We start from the raw sequence: 16,815 nt of genomic DNA, 5'->3' as shown, positions 1-16,815 counted from the left end.
CTGAATAAACCCTTTCCTCCCCAACTTGCTTCTTGGTCATGATGTTTTGTGCAGGAATAGAAACCCTGACTAAGTCAAATTGGTACCAGGAGTGGGGTATTCCTATGACAACCTGACCATGTTTGGGGGAGGACTGTAGAAGGACTTTGGAACTTTGGGCTAGAAGATCCATTCCATGTTAAGTGCTCTGTCAGACGTAGTGTAGGAACTTGGAAGATAATGTTGAGAACAGTGCATAAGATGGAGGCCTGGCTTATGAAATTTCAGAGGGAAAAATTAAAGACTCTTTTCAGGGCCATTGCTATTTTGGATTGTGAAGATTCTGTGGTTCTGGTTAGCTGGGACTGAAGAATCAGCTGTTATTAACAAGATGCCAGAACTACTAAAGTGGAAATGTTTGCATTACTGGGACTATTGATGCTAGTTAGCTGGAGCTAAGAAATTAGCAGTGATTAAGAAGAGACCAGAATCATTGAGGTGACATCTTCTGGGATGTTTTTTTCTGAGAGCACAGAGGCTGTGTTTCAGAGATAGACAAAGTTGTACCTTGTGTTGTGGATGGAGTTGGTAATGTGTAAGAGTCAACCAGGTGGTACTAGTTTTGAAGGAATGAAGGGGTCACGCAGAGCAGCTGAGGCTTGGCACTGTGAGAGGTCATGGAAGGCCATTGGTGAAGGTGTAGCCTCAGTTGCAATTGATGGCCCAGGACTGAAGGGGTCATGCAAAGCAGTTGAGGCTTGGCACCATGAAGAGAGCCTATGAGAGGCTGTTGGGGAAGCCTAGTTACAGTGGAAGACAGCAGTGTTTTGGAGATGCCAGTACCATGAGATGACCAACAAGGACAGCAGCAGCAGTGGAGTACAGGCAGCTGGAGCCTAGAAGACAATGTGTGTGCTACAAAGGGCATGGCCGGAGAAGTGACCCAAGCCCTTGGAGGAGCCCAGAAGATTATGAGTTGGAGCTCAGACATTGGGTGAAATTTTGCTTTTGATTGGGACTGTGCCCTGATATTTTTCCCTCTTGAAGGAAGTTTTTTAGTGAAGCCCACAGTTAAGAGACTTTGAATTTTAAAGTACTTTGAATTTTAAAAGATACTGGATATTTTAAAGGGATTGAATTTTTAATACGTAAAGACTGTGGGACTTTTAAAGTTATTTAGATCTTGGAGATGAATAAGAAGTAAGGGTTGAGGCTTACTAGTGATGTGTTTGTGTGTCAAGTTGACAAGGGGTCAATTGTCCTGGCTAATTTTGTGTCAACTTGACACAAGCTGGAGTTACCACAAAGAAAGGAACATCAGTTGGGGAAGTGCTTCCACAAGATCCAGCTGTAAGGCATTTTCTCAAATAGTGATCAAGAGGGGAGATCCCCTTGTGGGTGGTGCCATCTCTGAGCTGGTAGTCTTGGTTCTATAAGAGAGCAGGCTGAGCAAGCCAAGGCAACAAGCCAGTAAAGAACATCCCTCCATGGCCTCTGCATCAGCTCCTGCTTCCTGACCTGCTTGAGTTCCAGTCCTGACTTCCTTTGGTGATAAACAGCAAAGTGGAAGTGTAATCTGAATAAACCCTTTCCTCCCCAACTTGCTTCTTGGTCATGATGTTTGTGTAGGAATAGAAACCCTGACTAAGCCATCTTCTGATACGCCCTGTGATCCATCCAATAGCTGAGTATTAGCATCCACTTCTGTGTTTGCTAGGCCCCAGCATAGTCTCACAAGAGACAGCTATATCAAGGTCCTTTCAGCAAAATCTTGCTAGTGTATGCAATGGTGTCAGCATTTGGAGGCTGATTATGGGATGGATCCCCAGATATCACAGTCTCTAAATGGCCCATCCTTTCGTCTCATCTCCAAACTTTGTCTCTGTAACTCCTTCCATGGGTGTTTTGTTCCCAATTCTAAGAAGGGGCAAAGTGTCCACACTTTGGTCTTCATTCTTCTTGAGTTTCATGAAACTTTATATGCCTCAGTACAGGGGAACACCAGGGCCAAGAAGTGGAAGTAGATGGGTAGGGGAGTGTGTGGGGGAGGGTATGGGGGACTTTTGGGATAGCACTGGAAATGTAAATGAAGAAAATACCTAATTAAAAAAAATAAAGAAACCCTGACTAAGACAAACTCCAATGATGCAGGTTTCCTATCTAATCACCCAAGCTTGGGTGAATTTTTTGATGATTCTATTGCGTTTCAGTCATCCGTACTGCTCTAGGAAATCCTGATAAATTTGGTTGGTTCTTAATCTAGATTTGGTGGAGGGTTTCTTTTTTGGGGGGTGAGTAGTTATTTGCCCATGTCTCTCCAGATAGCCACATATAGTAATGTACTCAGTTTGCTGTATCACAAATGATGAGTAGTGGATAATTTTCATGTACTTTAAGTATAACAAATATATAGAAAAAAAGGCTTCTGAATTGATTAACTTCAGTTGTTAACCTGAAGATGTCTGAAATTTCTAAAAGACAAGCATCTGGGATTATGTTGATGATGTCAATAGAGGAGGGAAGCCCCACCCATTTTTAATGACACCATTTTGTGGGATCGTAGACTATATAAAAAAAGACAAGGAGTTCATTCTTTCTAATTTGTATCCCCTTGATCTTCTTTAGTTTTCTTATTGCTCTAGCTAGAACTTCAAGTACTATATTGAAAGTTATAGAGAGATTGGAAAACCATGCCTTGTGGAATTTATCTCCATTTAATTTGATGTTAGTTATTGGCTTATTGTATATTGCCTTTATTGTGTTTATATTTGTGCCTTGTGTCCCTGATCTTTAAAAGACATTTTATATGAAGGGGTATTGGATTTTGTCAAAGGCTTTTCAGCATCTAATGAGAAGATTATGAGGTTATTTTCTTTCAATTTGTTTATATGGTACATTACAATAATGGATTTTCATATATTCAATAACCCCTACATCTTTACCATACCATATGGGGAAATATGCTTTGAACCAAAAATCAAACCCTTTCTCCCTTAAGCTGCTTCTGTCAGAGTATTTTTATCACAGCAACAGGAAAAGTTACTAAGACTGTTTCCTAAATTCACTCCAAGTAGCACACCCTATAATAAAACTATCTCAACACCAGTGTGTTTCCTATGGTCAATATCAGATACTCCACACTTGCACTGCATCGTCTTGACAGAAAAGAGTATGAACATTTTTGTAGATACAACAGTTGTTCTTCAAGTTACCTTTATACTCAGCAATCTGACTTGTTTAGCCATATATATATATGTATATATATATATGTGTGTGTGTGTGTGTATGTATGTATGTATATATATATATATATATATATATATATATATATATACACATACATATATATAACTATATATAATATATAAAACTACATATATATAATATATGCTATATATAACTATATGTATATATGAAGAAATGGCTTTGGTAATTTGAAAATTAACCTTGAAAACACTATGTATTCTGCTTGTACTTTTGCACTTCTTTCAGTGTCAAAAACATGCTGTTCCAGGAAGCCTGCTGAGACAAGGAGAGTGAGAAACGTGCAGTAAATACACCCAGATGATCCTGCAATAAAAAATAGTTCTTTCCAAGCTTCTAGCTTCTTATTCTTGATTATCTACTGAAGGTTTCCCTATGTCAACAAACTGGAGCTCAGCTGAAGATTTGCCATCCAAAATATGTTGACACTGTTTGAAAGTGCTGAGTTTGAGAAGATATGTAAAGAGCAACAAATTATAGATATTATCATGTGTGTCAATTCAGTATTGACTGCGTTTTGCCTGTGCCATCTTTTGTCATCCCCCATCTCCACCTTTGAGATTTCAGATGAAGTTCAGGCCCCTATATCCTTCTTTAGGTACTTCTGATTCCTCTATTCATATCTTGAAAGTTACTCCTGAGAAGAAGGTTTTGCAATATAAGAAGTGTGCAGCAGAGTAATCAAATTCCATACTTATAGCTAGAATCAAACCCTCAAAGACAATTTCTGCAGAGACAGAGCTCTATTAAAAATGCATACCATAAGAAAATGCATTCCATAGGAAGATATGACTTCTCTGACTGAATTATTTACAGCCAAGTCAGTGGATTCATTTCAGTTTTTCCTCTTACATATACACTTGCTCTATGGGTGAGCAAATGGCCCATTAATCAAATTTTCCAGGATGGAAAAAATAATCATTAAATGAGAAATTAATTTAAGTTCTAACCTCTGAAAATATAGAAAGTTGTATTTCAAATGGCTTCTGGGGATATTGTTTAAAAGAAAAAATACATTTTAAAATAATGATAGTGAAATATGTGCATAGTATGTGAGGTCATGAATTTTATTTTTCCAATTCATGGATTATGGACATATGCTCCAATTTTATATAACACAGTGGTTATATAATACACACTATACAATACTCAACTAGGCTAATAACCATCTTTTATTCTGCGTTATTTTTTAAATTTTATTTTATTAATGTACTTCCCACTTAATTTTTCTGCTGTTAATTTGCAAGGTATTATTCTGTTGTGTCCATATATTTATTGTTTTACTTATCACTTGTTGCTAAATCTTAAATTGTTGCTGAATCCTAAATTTGAGCCACTTTTTCAAAATATTAGAATAGCCTTAAAGTTTCTAATTTTCAAGGTTCTTAGACAAATTTACTAGCATTTTTCAGAATAACATGTGCATCTGTAATTTCCCCACAGTTTCCACCACTAGATGCCATTTCTGCAATATATAATATGAATAAAACAAGGACTAGTCACTGTTTTCACTGTGTCTCTGTTGAGATGAATTACCAAAAGATCAAGAACTATCTTCATGATTATATCCCAGTACCTATAATAGAACCCGGAAAAATAATATTACATAAATCCTCTGTCAATGTCATAATTCCAACAGGTTTGAAAATTTTCTGTGCTATATGGTATCTCAATAATTCCTGGTCACTTTGAGAACAAAAATGTTTACTAATGACAGTTGTCCTCTTATGAAAATGTTTGCTCTCTTTGAAAATCTCTTCAGGGTGGTTTTTTTTTTTTTGTACAAGTATGTAAAAACCCTTTGTAGCCATTAAACAAAAGCTGAAGTTTTAAAAGCATATGTAAAACTGCAAATCCATCTCAGTCTAAACAATACAGTGTTTGGTAGCTCTACAGAAGCAAATCTGTTTGAACATGTGTACAGTTCTCCAGGATCCTGAGGAGTATAAACCTGACACTCTCCTACCAAGGATCAGTCAGATTTCTATCTTGGTCTGTTTAATTACCCTGGTGCATCTGTCCTTTCTCTTGTACTCTGATGCACTATATACTCTTTACATCTGTACCTAAGACTTTCTTTTCTATTAACACCTTCATCTTATTTCTTTAGCAGATTGTAAGATAAAGAATTATATCTAAGTTGCCTCCCACCTATAACTGTACATATTCTAGTACAAGGAAGGTATGTGTACTGTTACAATTCTAAGTAATCATTAGAATGATACATGAAAATAGATTGTTTTGAAAGTGTGCTGTGAATGCAAATTAAAAATATATGTGATATAAGCTAATGAAATTCTTGGTAGAAGTAAATTGAAAACCAGTAACAAAAACATAAGGCTGTGCTTACATTAGGATATGGAAATTAACCTGAAGTGTCTAATTTCTCCTCCAAAGGAAAGAGTTCCAAGGGATAAAGCTGTGGCTTAATCAGCAGCATGCATGCTGGGGTACGCAGGACATCTTATCTTTGGTCTTGAGCACTGCCTAAACTTGGTAGACTGACTCATACCTATGTTATGAGGAACAAGAGACCAAGGTCATTTTCTATTGCACTGCAAATGCCAAGCCAGTCTGGGCTACATTAAACCTGTCTCCAAACAAACAAATAGAAAACTTTTAAAAAGTATGAAGTTAGTACCATATTTTTCCTCTAAACAAGACTTTCTAAAAGAACAAGTATACAGTAAACAAATGTCAGTGCTCAAAATACAGTGGAAGAAATTGAGACACATTATTAGAAGAACTCGACTGTATGAGAATTTGTCAAAGGTTGCACTGCAGTATGCTTAAAATATCCCAGAGAAACTGACTGGGTTTTGAAAGATATTTCATTGAAAAATAAAGTCACAGAAAACCAATAAACATGTATTTTTCTTTTTCTTATTCTGGTCAGGAGTAAGATGTTCTTAGTTACATATTCAGTTAGATGAAAAACAAAGATTGCCCTGAGAAAATGCATGGGTCTTTAGTTTATAAACACATGGATATTTTATGAGAAAAAAGAAAGGCTCACATAGAACTTATCTGTCTCCATAATGATACTGCGCCACCATTAGTAAACCCTCACATGATTATATAATTTACCATGAAGCTTAGCTCAGAAAAACCAGGTCAGCTTGTTTCTTCAATAGAAGCTGTCTTCCTATTTTGAAACCACAGCACTAGCATAGAAATATCTATTCTTAGGGTACATAGCATTCTAGGTAAACATGGAGAAACGTGGAGGGATTTCTGTAACCTAGCATCAGAACTGGCAAACTGTGATTCTGCTATATCCAATTTACTAGAGTGATTTTGTGATTAACTGTGGATTGTAAGACTAAGATCCATGGCAGTAGAATATGGATCAACATGATGGAAAATGGCCTATAGATGTAATTAAAAAAAAGTTTACCTCTTGTTTTAATTTTGTGTATTCAGAGTCATGGCTACTGGCCCAGAGTATGCTTCTGTATGGCAAGAATGTTTAACATAGATAAAAACAGTCTGTAAGGCTTCCTGTAATGATGGATTATAAAAGTCAGTTCCATTTTTACATTTGCTTTGATTGACACATCAAGATGCTCCAGCAGTTCCTGTTGAAGAGAAGAACTTGTCAGCCTGCTCAGTAGCCATCCAGACTTAATTTCAGCCACAAATTAAAAAAAAAATGTTGTTAAAAAATATCAACACAAGTTGATATTTTTTAAAACTGTTAAGATTACTTAAATAGACATTTTAAAGGGAAAAGAGCCTGTCAAATGGAAACATGAGAAAAGTAGAAATGGGAAAACCTTGCACAACACGAAGGCTAAGCCTACTTACATGGTAAGGTGCAAGCACTTAATGTCTTTATTTTATTTTTGTTCTACCTGGTCGAAATTCCTCTTTAGTCTTTTATTAATGATTAATTGGAAATTGAGAGAAAGTGTACTCTGTCTTCACTCACTTCTTTCAGTTGGTAGGGTGAATCTAGTCTCAGGTGATAGAAAAATTTTCATTTTTGATCCCTCATGGTTTTGTGAGTAGAAATCCTATTATCTGTAATTATAATTGCCAATTAATAATTTTATAAATGGACTTGACAGTCTCAGCTATAAAGAATTTCATATCTCATGAAGTCTACACAACAGGAATACTTATTAGGTAGCTGATGCCATTGGACCAAAGATCCCTAACTAATGTTCTTGTAATCCTACTGTGGGCATCAACCCTTCTACCCTAAAAAACTCTCAGGAAATTTTAACATTCTCTTGACTTCTTAAATTCCACTCCACTACCTTAGCTATATTTACAGATCTCCCCACTATAATACAATTTTAATATCTTCTTAAAACCTAAATAGGCACATTGTAAATGCATCTTATTACATTATCTAGGGGTGCCATTGATATATACCACTTATGTTTGTATCAGGCAAGTACTAACCAAGCCCAGCCCTACTTAAATTTCAAGATGTGATGCAAATGGGTACACTCACAGTTTTGAATCCAATTATATTTTCTCCCTTCAGCTACGTACATGGTACTCTTCACATGATCAAGGTTCAGCTTCTTATTCTGAATTTAAAAGAAAAATAATCTTGTTATATTCTTTGAGAATTTTATTCAGAGATACAATGAATTTTTGGTCCCATCTGCCCATACTTTCCTCATTCCATCTTCTTTGGAAACCCTTTCTTAACACATATACTTGCCAACTTTAAGTCCTCTTCCTTCTTTCTTTTTACATTTTTATAGCCCTTTGAGATGAAAACATGCTGATTGTATATGGCCATCAGTGTTTGGCCATTTGCCGACATATAAGTAACCTACTAGTGGTCATATAATGAAAGAAAAATGGGTACACTTCCCCAGCAGCCAGTACCTTCCAATTCAGCTTCTTAAATTATTAATAAAATAATACTTGCAATGACATCTTGTTCCTGAAAGGATGATCTATAAGAATCCTTTAACATGAGCAATAAATAACTGACAAATGAATAGTGTATCTTGTGGAAAATTATCCATTGTGCAAAACACACTGGTCTGGGTTTTCTGATCATGGTGATGTTTACTTTACATCCAGCACGAATTGTAGTTTTATATTTCTTTCAACTTATTTCTTTACATTACAATTGATTGGCTAGTTCAATTTGATGATATTGAGTTTGTGATTAATATCATTAAACAGCCATTACTGCACTTCAATATTTCAGAAAGCAACAGCCAGCTCCGATTTAATTGTTTAATAAAGAACATCACATTCACAGGCTTTGTATTCCCATGAATGGAAAATAGTATGTGCTTTGTGGAATGGTTTTATTTTAGGACAAACTGGTTCACTGTTTATTTGAAATCTTACCATCTTTTCTTTTATCAAATCTGGCTTTTAAATTTAACTGTAGAGATTTGATACAATCCGAATTGTGATGACATTTTAAAAAACAATCTTATGGAGATAGAAGAAAATAGTTATCTCAAAGTCTTCTGCTTTAGTATTTTCTACAGTTCATTTTTTTTTCTTCCTGAATGCTAGGAACAGCTTGTACTCTGGTTTATTTTTTTTTAAATTTCATTATTTATTGCATACTTTTCCTAAGTTTGCTCTCTTGTATATTTTTAGGGAAATTCATTTTAGTTCACTGAATTGAAGATCATGTATCTGCCATATTTCTCTTCCAGAAAATCTATTTTATTGACTTTACAGTTATTATGAAGTTGAATTGACATACTCTGTGTTTACTCTAGAATTCTAGATCTTCAATTCAGTGATGTTTTTCTATGATTATCAAAATACCAACGCATGAAAAACTTGACAAGTCAAAAATCACTCAATAAAAAGTAGAAGGATCAGTGAAAACTTTACTAAACACATAAGACTAGAGATATTTAGTCAAACCAAAAAACAACATTTAAATTAAGTGACTATAAAGTGAAAAACTAATCTTGAAAATGTATCGTGTCTAGATACCTCACCAGCAAAGATAGAGACAATATGAAAATATGCTCAGTTCCAACTTCTATAGGAAAATTCAGAGTGAAGCAACAATATGACAATATTTCACAGCAATGAAGACCATCTTCCACAAAACAAGCAGTCTAGCAAATACATTCTGAGATATCTAAAGAATTGATTGGAAAACTTGCATATCCTCAAAAATGTGTATTTGAAAATTTGTAAGGTATTATTTATTATCACCACAAATTGGAAGAAAAAACATATTATTTAGCAAGAGAAGTATGGTAGAAAATGAGGATCTTCCTATTGAAATAGACTGATGTAGAAAAATGAGGGTGGCAGGCTAGAATAGGTGGCATTAATAAGAGCTAGAATTAAGAATAGAAAGTTGTGTTATATTAATGTGGACATGGATCATTACATATAGAAGTAAATATTGATGTAGTTATTTCTTTTTGTTATTTTATATACTTACGTTTACTTCCTCTTTAGCTAAAAGTTTTGGAAGAAATGGAACCCCAATATCAGAGAGCAAATCTAGTATATAGAACTCAGCTCCTAATTGCATCCTCAAATAAGCAAATAAACTAAAAGTCCTCTAGGAAATATTTAACTTTTAATGGAAACAATGTATGAGATTAGTAAAGTTATCATCTTACAATTCCCATAGTAATAGACTTCTTCAACACATACCCACAAGGGTCTTGATATTCTACAGGCATGCAGAACTGTAATGTGTCTCAATAGCTAGAACTGTAATTTGAGCAGCACACTAAAGAAGCTAAACTATAACTCAGAGTATAAAATAAATACACATGTCTGTATTTATATAAACAACCAAATACAAGAAAAGATGAGTGGTGGAGAATGAATAGACAATTTTTTTGTGCAAAGTAATTCCAAACATTCTTGAGTAGATGAAGTAAACTCTTCTCAAATCAAGTGTTGACTACATTATACTAAAGTGGGAAATAAAGGGTAGTGTCAGAGTTGAAAAGATGACAACTACTACCTGATCAAGGCTATATAAACAGGAAGAAGCCATAATAAATGAATGAACCCTTTATACACCTTGATGAAAAAATCCACAATCCTCTATGAGCTTCCACACACATAGGCTATCGTGAAAAAAAAATCAGAAAAATCTAGCATGAAAGTGTGACTACAAGATTCCAATGCATCTTAATTCACTCAAGAAAATGAAAAGCAAGAAGTCTTAGAAATTGCTACTACCAAAAGCAACATAAAGAGATAACATAATTAAATATAATGTAATGTTCCAAAAGAAAATCCTGGAAGATGTTTAAAATTAAAATACACTATGAGCTTTGCTTAATAATGTATACAACTTGGTCCATCATTTATGATTAGAATATTCTATAACTATGGAAAGTATACAACATTGAAATCTGTGGTGCTGTGTGCAGAGTCTTGACTTTCTTCTTTGGGCTTCTGTAAATATGAATTCCCAGTGCTTACTTTTAAGTTTGTTCTGAATTCATGGTCAAATACCCACAGAAAGTGTGGGTTTTGATTAACTCTACGCTAAAGTATGCAAGTGTTCTAAGGATATGCTTAGACAAATGAAATGTAATGTTCTACCTCCATTAAATTCCACTTGTAACTGCCTTTTTGAAGACAAGTAACATATGGAGCCAAAAGGTTATATTTAGGAATATCTATGTATATTACAATTCATATATGTATGAAGTAATGATTGATAGAAAACAAGCCATGAGTTTGAAGCAGAGGAAGGAGTGAGATTTTGGAGATTTGGAGAGAGGAAACAGAAGGGAAAATGTAATTAAGTGACAAATTCAAAAGAAAAAAAAAGTATTCCCAAACAACAATTTCTCTCAAGTAGTACTTAGGGATATTTGAAAAATTAATTCTTGTGTACTCAATTAAGTTTGTATATCAATAGCTGCTATACCAAATACTTTTTAGGCATTAAAAACATTGCATACTGTTTTACTATTTTTGCCTGTGTAGAAACGGAAGCCTGAGTTCTTTCAGCTATTATGGAACGAGGTTTGACATGATGTTTACACAGCAAACAAAGGGGCAAAATACTTAAGACTTTTCTGAATGGTTTAAGCCAAGCTGTAATTTTATCCATATGCTTTCCACAAATGGTTCATCAATTATTGATTAGGCTTAATGAGTATGCTAATAAGCAGAACTCTAGTGACTTCTTTAGCCCTTCTGTGCTTTTCAGGTCCTCATAAATTTTTGAAATGGTGACTGCTGGAGATGGATTGTGGATTACTGCCAAGATGCCATAATGCAGACCACATATGGTGTTCAAGGGCTGATGTTTGTCCTTTTAGGATAGGACCAAGATGTTCTTTGTGTGGCATTTGTTCTCAGATGTAAATTAATTTACAAGCTTCCCCCCTGTGCAGTTGTTATTCATCACGATCATGCTCACAAGTGATGACAGAAACCATGATTCTCACAAAGATTAAAGTCTAAAGAATCAAATCGGAATCATATTGTGTTTGGAGATTGTTGCAGTGACCTGAATCACAAAGCTTGTTTCTGTTGACTTTATTTACTTTAAGAAAACAACTATGGAAGTCTGTGAAATAATTTCTGGAACTTGATGGACATACTTTTATTCTCCAAATCACAGGGTTCAGCAATCTTTTTTCATTTAAATATACCAATTTATGATTTCGTCAGAAGAATGTACTTACTCTCATAGTAGAACCTTCTTAAGGAGAATCTTCAGCTTGGTTCAGAGCTTCACTTAAGTCTGAGTTCTGTAGAAGTGAATGAATTACAAGCTGCTATATTTTCATAAACATTCAGTCTTATACAAGATCTTGAAATTGGATGAATGCAAGTCCACCAAAACAGTTTATGAAGTACTATTATTTAAATTTTACTCCATATATTTGAAATTTATAGCTAAACTAACTTGTTTCTTTTCTCTCTCTCTCTCTCTCTCTCTCTCTCTCTCTCTCTCTCTCTCTCTCTCTTTCTTTCTTTCAGAAGCTTTCGCTTATTTTTTAGTATGTGCATTACAGGAAACAAAACACAAGAAGGCAAAAACAAAGTCTCCCAGTCATAAGCAGCTCAGCTTGATGTGTTGTTCTAGATCCTGAAAGCTTACATACACTTGGGTAACTGAGATTATACAGTATGTACCATGCCTTCCCCACATTGTGAATATTTACCAACTACAATCCCTACACTACATGAGGACTTTGATAACCAAGAATACATCATGCCATCTCAATCTGTCAGACAAAATTATAATCCTGTCTTCCTTGGCAAAAGAAATTTCATAGAAGACAAAAATGGCAGCAGGCCTCTAGATAGATGTACTGGCAAAGTTCCAATTAAATTCTGCCTTCGCTCAGTCTCAGCTTATAAGGAAACACAAAGCAACAGACCCCACTAAGTATAGCATCCCTAAGCTTATCATCAGATCTATATACTAGCATATGTAAAAGGGGTATTCACACTCAATAAATGTATTCCCATGGAGGACCTGGGAGATGCACCTATGGCAGAGGGTCTTGGGATGTCTGTCTCAACACACCTGCAGACCTCACCCTATGAACCTCTCTGTCCCTCCAGTCAGCCTAGCAACATGAATTTCCCCACACTGTCCAGACATGGCTTAGCAGTTCCATGTTCAAGAGGAACCTTTTTTGTCAATTCTACCATATCCACTAGCTCTACCCTTAACCATGTCCTCTCCTTTAGGACATAACATTCAGATAACAACTGTGCATAATGAATACAAGTATTTTACCGAGATGCACATAGGGCCCCTGGGTATAGCTGCCCTCTGGACTGAGGCACTAGCAGCCTTTCCTCCATCCATCCTCTGAGTGAATATTAAAATATTGATTTGAAAAATGTTTGCACATACATTATAAATGATCCCTTTTAAACATTATAAAATCTTATTGCTGTTTTTTTTAAACAGCCTCCTATTGGAACTCCAGTTTTAGAAATGTGTTACCCAAAAATATGTCAAACTAAGATATGTGATGATATCCAACCCTATCAGCTCCCCCTCACAAACTCAAGAAAGTAGTATAATAACCTACATTCCTGAAGTAAACATGGCTTGCTTCTGATTCTTTGATCTTTTAATATTTAGTATTTCTAATTTTAGGTCATCAAAATCTTATTTTAGGTAACATTACTTTAGGAAAAAGTAGTTATCTTTTCACTTTGAATTTTAATAATGATAATAAAATATCAAGTTATTTACTATAGTGTCTAAATTATGTGTATCTGCCCTTGTCAGAAGTAATATTCTAAATCTGTAAGGATAATGCATAAAAATAAATAAGAGAGTAAATATATTTTAACTATAATTACCCAAGAGCTATAGTTTGGAATGATTCTAAAAATTGGTCAATTATTCAAGGTGCTTACTAACAAATGAGTAAGTAATGCATAACCACTGAAACAAATTGATTATCTGGATATGTGTCTCTTTTCACTGTAGCAAACCTGGTAGAATACTACTTGTCTTCTGTAGCATATTGATGTTTGTTCTTTTTGAATTCGTTTTGTTCTTTCTTTCTTTTTTTTAATTGAGCAACTGAGAAATATTTCAATACTCTTCAAGAAACTTCAGCCATCAGAGAAAACGCTGTCTACAGACCTGCTTTACAAATAGCTACTAAACCTGAGCAAGTAAGCGTCCTAAGGAAAGAGATTTCCAAACTAAATAATGACATAATTAAAACTGTGGTGGAGAGCAACGTATGCTTTAACCTCAGATGCTGCTGGAGATGTTATAGGATTCTTTCCAAGGCAATTTATTTTTGTATGTTGTCAGTCTTTGATTAAACATATTTTATTTTAAAACACATTAATTCATATGCTCTCATGAAAATAAAACTTTACAGAAAACCCTAAATAACAACAGGAAAAAAAATGTTGGATGCTAATTTACATTTAACCTTTGTTTTAAATGATTAATGGAAGCTATTTATGTAAACTCTTTCTACAATGCAGCATGAAATGAAATTTAAATTGCAGATTTTACAGTGGTGTATTTTAACTAGTGACCCTATCCCCATGAAGAAAAATAAAAGAAAACCAATTACATTTGTAATAAAGATGCTAATGTGTTTCTTGTTTTAAAGTTATTTTAAGTTGTGATTGTTTGTGATACTTTGGGATTTTTTTTCTTTTTCTTTTTTTGTAATGAAAAGGTTCTCTGAAACTCTTGAAAGAAGAAAAATAATTGGCTTCATTCTCCATTCTCAATTAAACAAATTTTCTCCTGTGTCCCAGCTGCTATGGACATCAGCAGGCACTTTGGTGGTTAAGTAGGTCATTTCCACCCAGTCTGAGAAAGAACCATGGATTTGGACTGAGCCAACCAACAAGAGACTGGGTGTTTTGTCAAACTGCCCTGTAGAGCTGTCAGAAGTGGATTCACAGAGATCTGTACATCTTTCAATTGGGACATTGGGAGGTTGGTATTTACCTTCTAGAATGCCCTGAACTTTATGATCCTCCACCATACAGGAGGTGTTAAGATTGGTTTGTTTATATCCCCTTGATCTCCTTTTGTTGTCTAATTGCTCTGGCTAGGACTTCAAGTACTGTATTGAATAGGTAGAGAAGAAGTAGGCAGCCTTGTCTAGTCCCTGAGTTTAGTGGGATTGCTGAGAGTCTCTCTCCATTTAATTTGATGTTGGCTACTGGTTTGCTGTAGATTGGTTTTATTATGTTTAGGTATGGGCCTTGAATTCCTGATCTTTCCAAGACTTTTATCATGAAGGGGTGTTGGATTTTGTCAAACTCTTTCTCAGCATCTAATAAGATGATCATGCGATTTTTGTATTTGAGTTTATCTATATAGTACATTACGTTGATGAATTTCTGTATATTAAACCATCCTTGCATCTCTGGGATGACGCCTACTTGGTCATGGTGGATGATTGTTTTGATGTGTTCTTGGATTCGGTTTGCAAGGATTTTATTGAGTATTTTTGCATCAATATTCATAAGGGAAATTGGTCTGAAGTTCTCTTTCTTTGTTGGATCTTTGTGTGGTTTAGGTATCAGAGTAATTGTGGCTTCATAGAATGAATTGGGTAGAGTACCTTCTGTTTCTATTTTGAGGAATAGCTTTAGGAGAACTGGAATTAGGTCTTCTTTGAAGGTCTGATAGAACTCTGCACTAAACCCATCTGGTCCTAGGCTTTTTTTGGTTGGGAGACTATTAATGACTGCTTCTATTTCATTAGGGGAAATTGGACTGTTAAGATCTTTAATCTGATCCTAATTTAACTTTGTCACCTGGTATCTGTCTAGGAAGTTGTCCATTTCATCCAGGTTTTCCAGTTTTGTTGAGTATAGCCTTTTGTAGTAGGATCTGATGATGTTTTGGATTTAATCAGGTTCTGTTGTTATGTCTCCTTTTTTATTTCTGATTTTGTTAATTAGGATACTGTCCCTGTACCCTCTAGTTAGCCTGGCTAAAGTTTTATCTATCTTGTTGATTTTCTCAAAGATGAAGCTCCTGGTTTGGTTGAATCTTTGAATTGTTCTTTTTGTTTCCACTTGGTTGATTTCTGCCCTAAGTTTGATTATTTCCTGCCATCTACTTCTCTTGGATGAATTTGCTTCTTTTTGTTCTAGAGTTTCTAGGTATGCTGTCAGGCTGCTAGTGTATGCTATTTCTAGTTTCTTTTTGGAGGCACTCAGGGCTATGTGTTTTCCTCTTAAGACTGCTTTCATTGTGTCCCATAAGTTTGGGGATGTTGTAGCTTCATTTTCATTAAACTCTATAATGTCTTTAATTTCTTTCTTTATTTCTTCCTTGACCAAGGTATCATTGAGTAGAGTGTTGTTCAGTTTCCATGTGAATATTGGCTTTATATTATTTGTGCTGTTATTGAAGATCAGCTTTAGTCCGTGGTGATCTGATATGATGCATGGGATAATTTCAATATTTTTGTATCTGTTGAGGCAGGTTTTGTGCAGATGATATGATAGTATATAAGTGACCCTAAAAATTTCACCAGAGAATTCCTAAACCTGATGAACAGTCCCAGTGCAGTACTTGGATATAAAATTAACACAAACAAATCAGTGGCTTTCTCTACACAAAGGGTAAATAGGCTGAGAAAGAAATAATAAAAACAACACCTTTCACAAAAGTCACAAAAATATAAAATACCTTCGTGTGACTCTAGCTAAGGAAGTGAAAGATCTATATGACAAGAACTTCAAGTCTCTGAAGAAAGAAATTGAAGAAGATCTTAGAAGATGGAACGATCCCCCACGCTCATGGATTGGCAGGATTAATATAGTAAAAATGGCTATCCTGCCAAAAGCATTCAACAGATTCAATGCAATCCCCATCAAAATTCCAACTCAATTCTTCATTGAGTTAGAAAGGGCAATTTGCAAATTAATCTGGAAGAACAAAAACCTAGGATTGTTATTAGACGCGTTCTCACGACCGGCCAGGAAAGACACCACAGACCAGAATCTTCTGCGGCAAAGCTTTATTGCTTACATCTTCAGGAGCCAGAGTGCAAGAAGCAAGAGAGCAAGAAGCAAGAGAGAGAGAAAACGAAACCCCGTCCCTATTAAAGAGAATTCTCCTTCGCCTAGGACGTGTCACTCCCTGATTGGCTGCAGCCCATCGGCCGAGTT

General features: G+C 35.1%; 1 long non-coding RNA gene across 1 annotated transcript in view; it reads left to right on the top strand.

The window, feature by feature from the left end:
• Gm29398 overlaps window positions 1–6,231 on the top strand; it is a 39,244-nt gene extending 33,013 nt beyond the window's left edge. The window contains exon 3 of the long non-coding RNA XR_878598.2: window positions 3,472–6,231. This is a non-coding gene — a long non-coding RNA (predicted gene 29398). The remainder of the gene's footprint in view (window positions 1–3,471) is intronic.
• Window positions 6,232–16,815: the final 10,584 nt, after the last annotated feature.

The sequence above is a fragment of the Mus musculus genome, chromosome 1 (assembly GCF_000001635.26).
Source record: "Mus musculus strain C57BL/6J chromosome 1, GRCm38.p6 C57BL/6J".
NCBI classification, from domain to species: Eukaryota; Metazoa; Chordata; class Mammalia; order Rodentia; family Muridae; genus Mus; species Mus musculus.
This window is presented reverse-complemented; position numbering and strand designations above follow the sequence as displayed.